The sequence below is a fragment of the Pseudophryne corroboree genome, chromosome 3 (genome assembly GCF_028390025.1).
Source record: "Pseudophryne corroboree isolate aPseCor3 chromosome 3, aPseCor3.hap2, whole genome shotgun sequence".
NCBI lineage: Eukaryota > Metazoa > Chordata > Amphibia > Anura > Myobatrachidae > Pseudophryne > Pseudophryne corroboree.
In genome coordinates this window covers 591017194-591029397 of record NC_086446.1, presented here as the reverse complement: position 1 = coordinate 591029397, position 12204 = coordinate 591017194, and the positions used below count along the sequence as shown (strand labels likewise).

At 45.2% G+C, this 12204-nt stretch overlaps 1 long non-coding RNA gene across 1 annotated transcript in view; it reads left to right on the top strand.

The window, feature by feature from the left end:
- Nucleotides 1-12204, top strand: part of LOC135058054 (uncharacterized) — a 47956-nt gene that overhangs the window by 14174 nt on the left and 21578 nt on the right. Inside the window, exons 2-3 of the long non-coding RNA XR_010244566.1 lie at nt 24-158; nt 1431-1579. This is a non-coding gene — a long non-coding RNA (uncharacterized LOC135058054). The remainder of the gene's footprint in view (nt 1-23; nt 159-1430; nt 1580-12204) is intronic.

Here is a 12204-nt window from a genome sequence, read left to right as displayed (position 1 = left end):
TGTTCCTGTTTATCCTATTCCAGCATCCGTACACTTGTTTCTATGGTGATGGTTACACCACGCCCCCTGGTGACGCCGGGTAGCCGGCGCCGGCGCGCGCCCATGACGTCATCGGGTCTCCCGGAGAGCGGCGGTCGTCTGCACATGAGGTGTCACTGGTAATGTATAAATGTGTGTGTTTGTTGTATATACAGTTGGTCTTGATAAAAGGGCACAGCCCTGAAACGTTGGCTTAAGATACTGCATCTTTGTCTTGTTTAAAAGTCTCTACGAGTGCCGGCATTCTTTTGTGCATATATATATATATATATATATATATATATATATATATATAGTGTGTGTCACACGTGGGGGAATGAGTCGGGGGCGCCAAATTGCTGCCTTGCCCCGGGTGCCGAAGATCCTAGTTTCGGCCCTGCATACAGTATGTTACCTTATACTGCACAGCACTTTTGTTATATTTTCTAGAGTGCATTGCTGTAATTAATTTGGTGCATTTTCATGCAAGCACTAGCAGTACTTACTATACAGTACACACTGTATAAAGGAGCCCAGACCATGAATACTCTGATGATTAACCGAGCCTCTGTGATGCTGGCCACACCACCTCTGGAGGCTGACCATACCCCTAAGTATGGGCCCCTATCACTGCATTCCCCTGGTGGACCCTTCATGCCCCAATCTGACACTGAACCTTAGTTGAGTTGATGCTGCCATGTTGCCTCCTGAGAGAAAAATAAATATCCTCCATAGGCTTCATTGCGACTGTGCCTCCTAGTGGTCATATGATCTATAAACAATTACATTTACAAGCAAGTAATATTTTAATCCAAATTCACTCAATGAGAAACATTAATAATAATAATTAGTTACATCTTGTCTTATTGAAATAACTAGACCAAAGGACACAAAAGTAACGTACATTATCACATCAAAAATACAGCATGAATGAAGCACATACCACATGTAAATGCTCATAAATATTTAATTGGGGCACAATGTTCATCAATGTAATCAAATGTAGTAAAAAATGGCGCACCTCATGCGACTCTAAAGGTTTAATACACTCTCTCATTTACTTTTTTATGATTCTGCTTCTGCAGCAGCAGCAGAAACCGTATAGTGCCAGCAGCTACAGAGTGGCTCACTGGAGGGAGTGAAGGGAGGCACGGTGCACACCATGTGTCCCCATGCCAGAACTACAGTGTGTAGTTGGCTCAACTGTTTTGGCCTGACTCCTCTCCTTTTGGGGTTTTCACACCACGGACAGTCATGAGCTTGAAATGTCAGCTATGCAGGGGCAATAGCAGTATTCAGAGTCTCAGAGAGGAGGCTTGGGTAAGGAGGCTAATTGAGGGGTAAGTGGGGCCCACCTCCTTTCCTCCAGCTGTATTACCTTCTCCATCGTTTTATGTCTCATTCATGATTAGTACTGCTGATAATGCCACCGGCTGTGGGACCCTTCATTGCTTCAGGTCCTGGCACAATGCACCAGCTGCATCACCAAAAGATCCACCCATCACCCACAATAAAGAGCAAAAGCAAATACAATGCAGGGACTTCATATTTTATTAGCAAGGTAAGTGGTTAAGAAAACTGAAAACGTTTAATTGACATGTGTAATTGTCACTGTGCATGCGCGAACAGGTCCTGTGATGACAGAAGCAGTCTAACATCAGACAGTCAGTGATTTATAGTCTGATGTCATTTGGGGGCAGGGGCCGGCAAAGGCGTTTTCACAAACTAAGGTGTATTGCTGCCATTTAGGGGAGGGAAAAGGGCAGGCTCTCCGTCATTGGAGGCATGTGATCAGGCTTTTGCATGACTCTGCAGAATACCTACAGTAAGCATTATCATGTAAGTGACACAGTCAATGCAATCATCTTATTATATGTACTGTATATATCAATACGTGGTTTATTCAAACCCCTTGGTAGGTGTATATAAATAAAGAGCATAAGACCATTATTATTATTATTACATTTTATTTGTAGGGCACCACAAGTGTTTCACAGTGCCGTACATACGGCAGACATTAGAACAATACTGGGTACACAGATCTTATCATTACAGTAACAGAAAAACTAAAACGTAGCACAGATAACAATTAGCAACACAATTCTCAGTACACACTACAGCCGAGATGAAAGGAAGCAAAGGAGTGGTCATATAACTACTAGGAGCAGGCAGCCACTGGAAGAGATAAACAGTAATGAGCGAGAGGAGATGCAGGTATAGACAGTTGCTATGTAGGAGAGATAGGAAATTGAAGTGTGAGAGAAGATACAATAGTTGGGAGAACAGGAGGAAAGAGGGCCCTGCTCCAAAGAGTTCACAATCTAGGGGGTGGTGGGAGACAGACAGACAGGTTACATGAGGTGCGAGAAAGTGAAAGGCAGCCTGATAGTAGGAAGTTTGTGATGGCCAAGGCTTGAGGTAGTGAGTTGGGAGAGTGACCTCAAAACTAGGTTATGTGTAAGAGTATGCCTGATGAACAGGTTGGTTTTCAGTGCCTGTTTCAAGCTTTGCAAGGTTGGGGAGAGTCTAATAGAGCGAAGAAGCTCCTTCGGGTAAAATCTTGGATTTGAGAATGGTATACAGTGACCAGGGTAGAGGTGAGGCGATGGTCACTGGTCAACCGGAGTGGGTGGGAGGGAGCATCTATGGAGATGACGTTGGAGATGTAGGGAGCAGTGCAGGTAGAGAGGTCCTTGTACGTGAGGGTGACGAGTTCAAAGAAGATTCTGTTGGGGAATGGGAGCCAGTGCAGGTTTTGTCGAAGGGGAGTGGTGGGAGAGGAAGATAAGTGGAGCGAGATAGAAGCATGGGATTCCAGCGAGAAGAATATTGCAATAGTTGAGCTGAGAGATGACCAGTGAGTGGATAATAAGTTTAATCGCACTCCAGGAGAGGAACGGCCTGATCTGAGTGATGTTGCATAGCTGGAACTGACAAGATTGAGCCAGAGACTGAACGTGGGGGGTGAAGGAGAAGGAGGAGTCAAGAGTGATGCCCATACAGGGGAGTTGAGTAACAGGGAGGATGATGGTGTTGTCAACAGTGACACAGATATTAGAGAGGGTGGAGACCCTGGATGAGGGAAAGATGATGAATTCGGTTTTGTACATGTTGATCTTCAGGGAGCGCTCGGACATCCAGGGAGGCAGAGAGGCAGCTGGATACCGAGAGAGGACAGAGAGGGAGAGGTCAGGAGAGGAAAGATATAGTTGCGTATCATCAGCATAGAAGTGGTATTGAAATCCGAAGGAGCTTATGAGCACACCCATGAAAGAGGTGTACAGGGAGAAGAGAAGGGGGCCCAGAGCCCTGTGAGACACTGATGGGAAGGATGGAAGGGTGTGAGGTGGAGCCGGAGGCAGACACTGAGAAGGAGCGGTTAGTGAGGTAGGAGGTGAACCCGGCCAGGACAGTGCTGGAGAGGACAATGTTCTGGAGGGTGTGGAGGAGGAGAGGATGATCCATAATGTCAAAGGCAGCAGAGAGGTCCAGGGGGATGAGCAGAGGGAAGTGACCCCTGGACCATTACATATTCTAAATAAATATTTAAAAAATACAGGTCTGTTGTGTTACTGTATATACTGTACTTATTGGGCTACATATAACTAAATACGCAAAAGCAATGATCATCCCTACATCTGAATTAAGTGCCCAATTCAGACCTGATTGCAACAGTAAACCTTTTCTCTAATGGGTAAAACCATGTGCAGTGCAGGTGGGGCAGATATAACATGTGCAGAGAGAGTGAGATGACGCCATTCGTCATTTCGCGAAACTCCCCCCCACCCCCACCCCCGAGTGGAGTACTATGACAGGGAGGAGAGGGAACAAGCGGACGGGCAGGAGAGCAGGTGGGAGCTGGCAGGCAGGCTGGTTGACTGTGACTGGCTGTACACACCCCTGACAATGAGCATTACCCCTAGTAAATAGCAGTACACACCCCTAGCAACTAGCATTACACACCCCTGGCAATTAGCATTACCCCTGGCAACTAACATTACACACCCCTGGCAACTAGCATTACCCCTGGCAGCTAGCATTACACATCCCTGGCAACTAGCATTACACACCCCTAACAATGAGCATTACCCCTGGTAACTAGCATTAACCCTGGCAACGAGCATGACACCCGTCCCAGAGCATGAAACCCCTGGCAATGAGCATGGATCCCAGAGCATGAAATCCCTGTCAATGAGCAAGACACCCAGCCCATGAAACTCCTGGCAAAGAGCATGATACCCAGCACATGAAATCCCTGGAAACGAGCATGACACCCAGCGCGCGAAACCCTTGGCAACGAGCAGGTAATATAAAAGTAATTAGAAGCTTTACTGCAAGGCATAATGTATTACGGGCATTGTGGTGTGTGCCATAATATGCTGCAATGGGCATTACTGTGTGGGGCTGAATATGGTGGATTTTTTTTTTCCTGTGGTGTCCGAGGTCTGTTAGTGCAGGGTCAAAAACTGGGTGTAAGGTAGTCTTTTCCTGCGAGGTCACGCCCATTTGAGCAAGACCACACCCATTTTAGCAAGGCCAAGCCCCCTCGCCAGCGGTTGTCACAGGCTTGAGCACCCACCAGCAAAAACATAAATCGTCACCTCTGCCTACAACTGAATTAAGTTCCATAGTCTTATTTAGATAAGCAGTACCAGTAAACCTTGTGAAGGTCAAACCCTGAGAAGATATAACTAATAAATAATACAGTATATATTCTTTTGACTCTGGTTATTGTTTCACTACATACATACTGTATATGCACAACCAGTGCCGCCAAGAGGTGGGGGGCCAAGTACACTTTACCTGGGCCTGTTGGGGGGACTCGGGTCTCACTGTCCTTACACCCCCTACTCCCTTCCTCAACGTAGGAAGCGGCAGCCTTCTTTTCCAGTGCAGCACACATGCTGCTGTGTCCTGCGCTGGGGAGAGAGGAATCTGCAGGGGTTGGGGTTGTGTGACCGGAGTCTGGGATCCGAGTGGGAATAGTCCCTGTCAGTTGGAATGGCTGGTCACAGAACCGGTAACATAACTACATTCCATACATCCCATCTGCAGAAGCAGTGTCCTCTCTCTCCATGTGTGACATGGAGTGATCATACCCAGCAGCCATCCCCGCAACCCCTTGCTGCTCACTCGGCGGCCCCCATCTGCATTGGCCATGCCCCCTCCAATAACCTGGGCACAGCACAGCTGTCGGCGCTCCTGAGTACAACATGAAATGGAAGTTAGAACTTTCTTATAAATTTAGGACCTGATTCGAAGATGGACGCAGATCTGTATCCATCTTCTTCATGCTGGAGGCCACCCAGCACAGAGCAAGGCTGCCCAGCATGTGTGACGCCGACTCACGATGTGTCCACAATTACATGGCCGATGCATCAAATTAAGGTTGACCCCTGCCAGCGCAGCTTCAGGTGGTCAGCCTGCATTTTTAAAATCGGAGCAGCTGCATGTGACGTCATGCAGCTACCCTGAAAATGCTCCCGGAGTGCCCCCGTTCAGCCTGCACCCACCCGCAAAATGACGCATTGACGCCCCCAATGGCCACTGCAGTCAATCACCTTACGGCCGCATGGTATATGGTTGGGCATTCACGCTGCGGCCGGTGCGCATTTGCAGACCACCCAAATGCAGCTGCTGCATTCAGATGTGTGGCTCCATTCAGGTCTAAATGACCAATTACATGTGCACAACTACACAATAAAGTCTATGGGGTCAATACTATTGCCTGTAAAGGGTGCAAGTTGCCGTTTCTGTGGTGTTTCAAAATCAGCTTTGTATATTTTTGGGGGAGGGTGGGCTAGGCACTGTGCTAGGTGGCAATCCTATTCCATAGAGCAAAGAAAGTTTGCAGATCATAGATTCCTGCAAACTACAGTTTGTTCTTCAGGAGATTACCACCTAGCAACAGCTGGTGGGCAGACAACCACACACCTGTTGGTTGCCCTGAGAAACCTAATCTTTTCTTCATCATGTCTCCAATAATGTTATGCATATGACCGCACTGCTTACTTACCTACTCTCCCGGATTCTGCGGGAGACACCCGGTTTTTCGAGTAGTCCCCCGCAGCCCCGGAAGAGTGGGCACACCTCCTGCATTCTGCCCACTTCCTAGTGAAGTGGGCAGAATGTGAAGAAAGACATAGCGAAATTTTGGACTGGCGAGGGGGCGGAGCTTAATGACACAATTATATGCGAATCGCATCATTTTAGCTCCGCCCCCTATGCAAATATTACCCAACTGTGCACTTCTTCTGGTGAGTAGGCGTGGCTTAATGATGTAATTATGTCAGCCCCGCCCTCAGTGCCGCCCACCTGCTTCTCCTCTCCGGGCATCTCCCGGAGAGGAGATTTGAAAAGTTGGTAAGTATGCTGCACTGATGACAAATGAACCATGTGCATAAATATTTGTAAGTGAACAGTAAAAAGGGGCTCTTACTCCCCATAAGTGTTGAGCGTTTAGCGATACAGTAAGGTTTTCTACAGGTAATAAATAATTGCTGTATATTCTATCAAGTGGCGTAAGAACAAGAAAATCAGATAAACATGAGTGAATGTAAAGGTTTGGTTCTTTGTCATTATTTACTATATTTAATTTATCACTTTAGCTTTCTCTACACTATTCCTTCTTACATATCCTGTAATTTCCTTATTTATTGGCTTTTCTCTCTATGCCGCTTATACCATGCTATCTCCTCAATGAGAGAGGTCTCCTAATTATCCGATATTGCACACATACTAATAGGTACTTTATCTATTCCATATATTGTTGTTTTTTACATCTTCAGTTATGCTCTTACAAGCAGCATCCCTAATCTGTCATGAATCTACATTGTTTAACACCACGTCAGTTACCTAGTGCAGGCATTGTACACTCACAATCGCAGGTACGGCCACAGGAAGTTACGTCAGGCTGATAGGTGATCAAGCCCAGATGTGGTGAAATGATGTTCTATACATTTCTACACAGTTCTACATTGTCTCTCCACTGCAGGGAGAGACCCCACAGCAGACGGACACAGGACCCTCCACGTACACCCTCTCACAGGTACTTTCTAGGTATGCGGACATACCTTCCTACGTTGCACCTAGGGGCTAATTCAGACCTGATCGCTGCTGTGCGTTTCCACACAGCAGTGATCAAGTCTGAACTGCGCATGCGTCGGTGCTGCAGTGCACCAGCGCATGCCAGACAGCCCACAGCAGTCTCAGCCCTGCGATCTTCTCTGCCTGATTGACAGGCAAGGCGGTCGCTGGGTGGGAGGAGGCGGGACGGCTGCGTTTGGCTACTGTGAATGCTGATTTGCATACAGGACAAAAAGCTATACCTTTTACACTGAAATTCGAGCAGCTGTGGCTGCTGGATACAGGACAGAAAAACAATACCTTTTACACTGAAATTCGAGCAGCTGTGGCTGCTGGATGTAATCTTTAACATACATACTTTTTACTAACTTAGCGTACGCACACACCGACACACCGTGAGCACAATGTGGCTACACGTGTGCCTGAAGTACATTTATAACCTTAGCAGGGAGAAGACATGACAACAATTGTATTTAAGATGTTGGGATCCGACCCACCAACATATAATTGATAAAAGGGGGTTACAACAACAATACAATCATACTAACAGAAAAGAGGCTACAATGCAATGGTACATACGTTTGGTTTCGCCAGCGCCACGCGGTCCCGGTGCTCAGATCAATCAGGCATGATGACCCTTCAGAGAGAGAGAGTGACCAGCTAGGCTGCTTTGGCTTTTATATATTTGGTCAAAACACAATACAATATAAACTGTAACCTCTTCATCCATAGGTCAAAGGGTTGGTCGTTTACAGTACAGGAGGGGTCATAGGTTGATTTGAAAAGATGGGCGATGTCCGTTCCAGGTGTGATTGCAGTTGGTCTCCACTTGGTTCCCGCCGAATATCAGAATACAGTAAATACAGTATAATAGTAATATTCTGTTCCTGCGCATAATTATGCGCAGGAGCACGCTATCTTCTGCAAACTGATACCGGAATGTTGCCCTTAAAATACCCTACAGTTGGATACCAAACACCACCTTATAACCTAATGCTGTCCCCTCATATCCTGTAAAGGTGAATCCCTTTGTTGCTGTTCCATTTAAACAAGTATACATTGCTGGTGCGGTGCATATGGGCTATGTGTACATTGTGCACTATGTGGATTTAATATATGATATGTTTTTGTGGCTTTTCCATGCGAGTACAAATGCTACCGTAATTACTCATACCACGCTCTAACACGCACGACCGCGCGAGTGGTGTTTGTACGTGGTGTGTGTACTGTAATATTTTCTGACTTCGACACTGCCATTTAGGGGACGCAGTCCTGTCAATGCAGGAGTGCCCACACCATTTAGGGGGCGGGCCGCAGTGGCTGAGTGACATCGCACGCAGCCGCTGCGACCCGAGCAGCAATGAGTAACTCCTGTCAGCGGGCAGGAGCTGCGCAGGTAGGGAGATACTCTTCCAGTACAAAAGCATCGCCGCTGTGCGATGCTTTTATACTTGTGCAGGGGGATCGGGCCTGACATGCGGGGGAGGACTAGCCTGTGCTTGGCGTCCCCCCGCATGTTTGTGTGACTGATCGTAGATGTGCTAAATTTAGCACATCTACGATCAGGTCTGAATTAGGCCCCTAATCCCTGCAATCTATTCCAGTAAGTGACAACTTTATTGATGTTTCATGTGTGCTTGGATAGATGACTAGTCTTTTAACTGCACCTGGCAAATACTGAATTTAAGGGATTTATGGGTCTATTTACTAAGCCTTGGATGGAGATAAAGTTGCTGGAGATAAAGTACCAGCCAATCAGCTCCTAACTGTTATTTTTCAAACCCAGCCTGTGGCCTGTGGCATGTAAGTTTGGAGCCGATTGGCTGGTACTTTATCTCCAGCGACTTTATCTCCATCCAAGGCTTAGTAAATAGACCCCACAGTGTACAAAACCCTAAGTTGTATGATATATTGTATCATATTTTTGTTTCTGCTACATTTGCTAACATTGGGGGTAATTGAGATCTGATCGCTGGCTAGCTGTTTTTTGTAGTCCTGCGTTCGCATAGTCGCCGCCCACCGGGGAGTGTATTTTAGCTGTGCAAGTGTGCGATCGCATTTGCAGCCGAGCGGTACAAAAACTTTGTACAGTTTCTGAGTTGCCCGGGACCTAGCCACTGCGATCACTTCAGCCTGTCTGGGTCCTGTCCTGAATTGACGTCAGACACCCGCCCTGCAATCTTTTGGACATGCCTGCGTTTTTCCAACCACTCCCTGAAAACGGTCAGTTTTCACCCACAAACGCCTTCTTCCTGTCAATCTCCTTGCGGTAGGCTGTGCGAATGGATTCTTTGTAAAACCCATTGCACAGCAACGATCCGCTTTGTTACCCGTGTGACACGCCTGCGCATTGAGGTGCATACGCATGCACAGTTCTGACCTGATCGCAGCGCTGCAAAAAAACGCTAGCGATCAATCGGGTCTGAATTACCCCCATTGTTCCAGAAACCTCAGAAACATTGTATAAATAATTTTTCTACAGTTACCTTCTGGAGAGGTGGAGGACACTTATACTGTCACGTATAAAACTGACTTTGTTTTTATGTCAATGAGTGCATTTATTCTGTTCCAACAATACCCTATTGATTATTCCTTTTTTTTTTTTTTTTAGTGGAAACTACCTAATACAGTATTTCTACTAGTAGTCTATACATACCCTTTTTGTTTTGGAGGAACTTACCATTAAAAGTTAAGTTCTAACTTTACTATTAAGTAACCAATTTAAGCATTAAAAAGCGTGCCCTACTAAGGGATTTATTTACCTCAAATGGTTCTTGTCCATCATGTTGTTTAGAGTACTAAATATTCAAATCCCTGGGGTACCTCCAGTCATATATATTTTCTAGGCTACTTGCCAACAGAATAATTTTGACAGACTGGTTCCGAAATGACATATCCTTATTGACCGGTGCAGGGCATTCTGTTTTTTCTCTTTACCTTGTAATTAACTGGCCCTCTCACTTTAATAACCTTGCATATTCCCTGCCAATGGGCATACAATTTACTTTCTGCAGTGGGAACTGAATCAGCACCTTGCCACTAGGTTTAAAATACCAAACTGTTGCAGTTGTGTCATAATTCTGTTTTTGTCGCTGCTGGGCTTGTTCCATAATCTGTTTTACCAAGGGACTAATTTGTCTTAAATGGTTATACAGCTGAGATACAAACTGTACGATGTTAGGTTCCTGGGCTGGTTGTTGATCCCATCCTTCTTTTTTTTAATTATTTTTATTTATGGAAGCAAAAGCACTGCATACAATTCTGCAGACATTAATATATTATTTAAGCATACACAATAATACACATAGTGAAAAGTAACACATTGTGAAAAACCTCCTAACACATTTCCAAGAATGTCCGTTACAACATACTGATGTCTATATAACTCAACACTTGTGTAAGAGACAAGCACGTACATAATACTTGAGCAGAGGTGTAAATTAGGCACAATTAAAGAAAAAAAGAAAAATACAGGGGGGGGGGGGGGGTGGAGTTAACCAAAATAAAACAAAATACTTTCTGTCATTCACCTATTAGGCAATGTAATAGGGGCATCACCCAGAAGAAGAAGAATTTCTGTTTCGTACCACTTTGTTAGACACATACTACAATATGATAAATCTGGAATTGCTTTGAAATTGGCAAAGTTGCAATAAAACATTCCCAGGTATCAGCGGTTCAACCCAGTGTAACAGCATCTCAAGCCAGTCCATTTGAAAGATAAAAGTAACTTTCTAACTATATAATTGAAAATTAATAGGGGTTGGGTGTATCCAATCTTGCAGAATAGTGTTTTTTGCCGCAGGGCTTATAGCAAGCAATAATTTCCTACTGCCCGTGTTAAGTCTCTGTCCCCTTGGAAAAATGCCTAGAACAGCCCACTCTGGAGTAAAAGGCACAAAATTGATCAGATGTGTCTCGGCCTCTCGCCTTACCCTCCTCCAGAAGCCTTGGACCACTGGACACTGCCAAACACAGTGATAAAGGTCAGCTTCCTCTTTGGCACATCTAGGGCATATATAAGAATCAGATAAACCCATTCTACACCGTCTGAGGGGACAAATAAGTCCTTTAATACACATTTAAGAAAAGCTCATTATATGTGCTAGCAGTCAGCAGTGCACGTGACCTCAGAAGCCACTGGAAAAAAAGTCACCCATAGCGAGAGTTGGGAACTGCGTCAGCCATTGGTACATCCCATGACTGACCAATTCACTTAGGAAACTATAATAGAGATGGCCCTGCATGAGGGTCTAATGAGTTATCCCAGTCAGCTTCCGATAACGCGCGCATGATGGAGGCTATATAATGTTGGGCCTGAAAATAAGCTAGGGGATAAACCCTCAAAGTTTTGAACTTTACAGTTGCCTCGAGGAATGTCAGGGGTTGCCTTGCATGAAAGTCAATTAGGTGACTTCAATTATTTATCCCGCCCACCCTCTATATGGTAATAGGATAGGGCGCCTCCCCCTCTTGGAAGTGTAAATTATGCAAGAATGGGAGATGGAGTAATTTATAAGCATTAACATAGGATTTATGATGTAGAATATGCCATAGACATCTGTTTGTCATTAGTAGGCGATTGTCATGAACCTCTAGTGGGACTCCCTGATCATGGATATGAAGAAAGTATTTTAAGGCCATTGTAGGTAGAAATTATGATTGGAGGGGTGTATTAGCATAAATTTCCTGATGTTGTAACCAATCAGTTAAGAATCTCATCAGAGAGGCAGGATTATATACAAGGATATTGGGAAAATGTATCCCTGCATTGAATTTAGGTTGATATACAGGTAGCTTCCTGAGGCTGATGCAGGCCCTACCTTCTTGCCATAGAAATTACCAAATTAGTTGAATATACTTGGTGGTGAGAAGAATAGAATGTGGCAGAAGCATATAAAGGAGGTGGGGAAATGTTGTCATCTTGATCAGGGCAGCCCTACCAAAATAGGAGAGGGACAAATGTTTCCAACCACATAGCTCTTCAGTAATAATTTGGGTCATCCGGGATACATTTATTTAATAGAATAAAGCTGGGTTCTTAAGTAAAAGAATGCCCAGGTAGTCTACATGTGAGGCAGCCCAAGAGAACGGAAAACA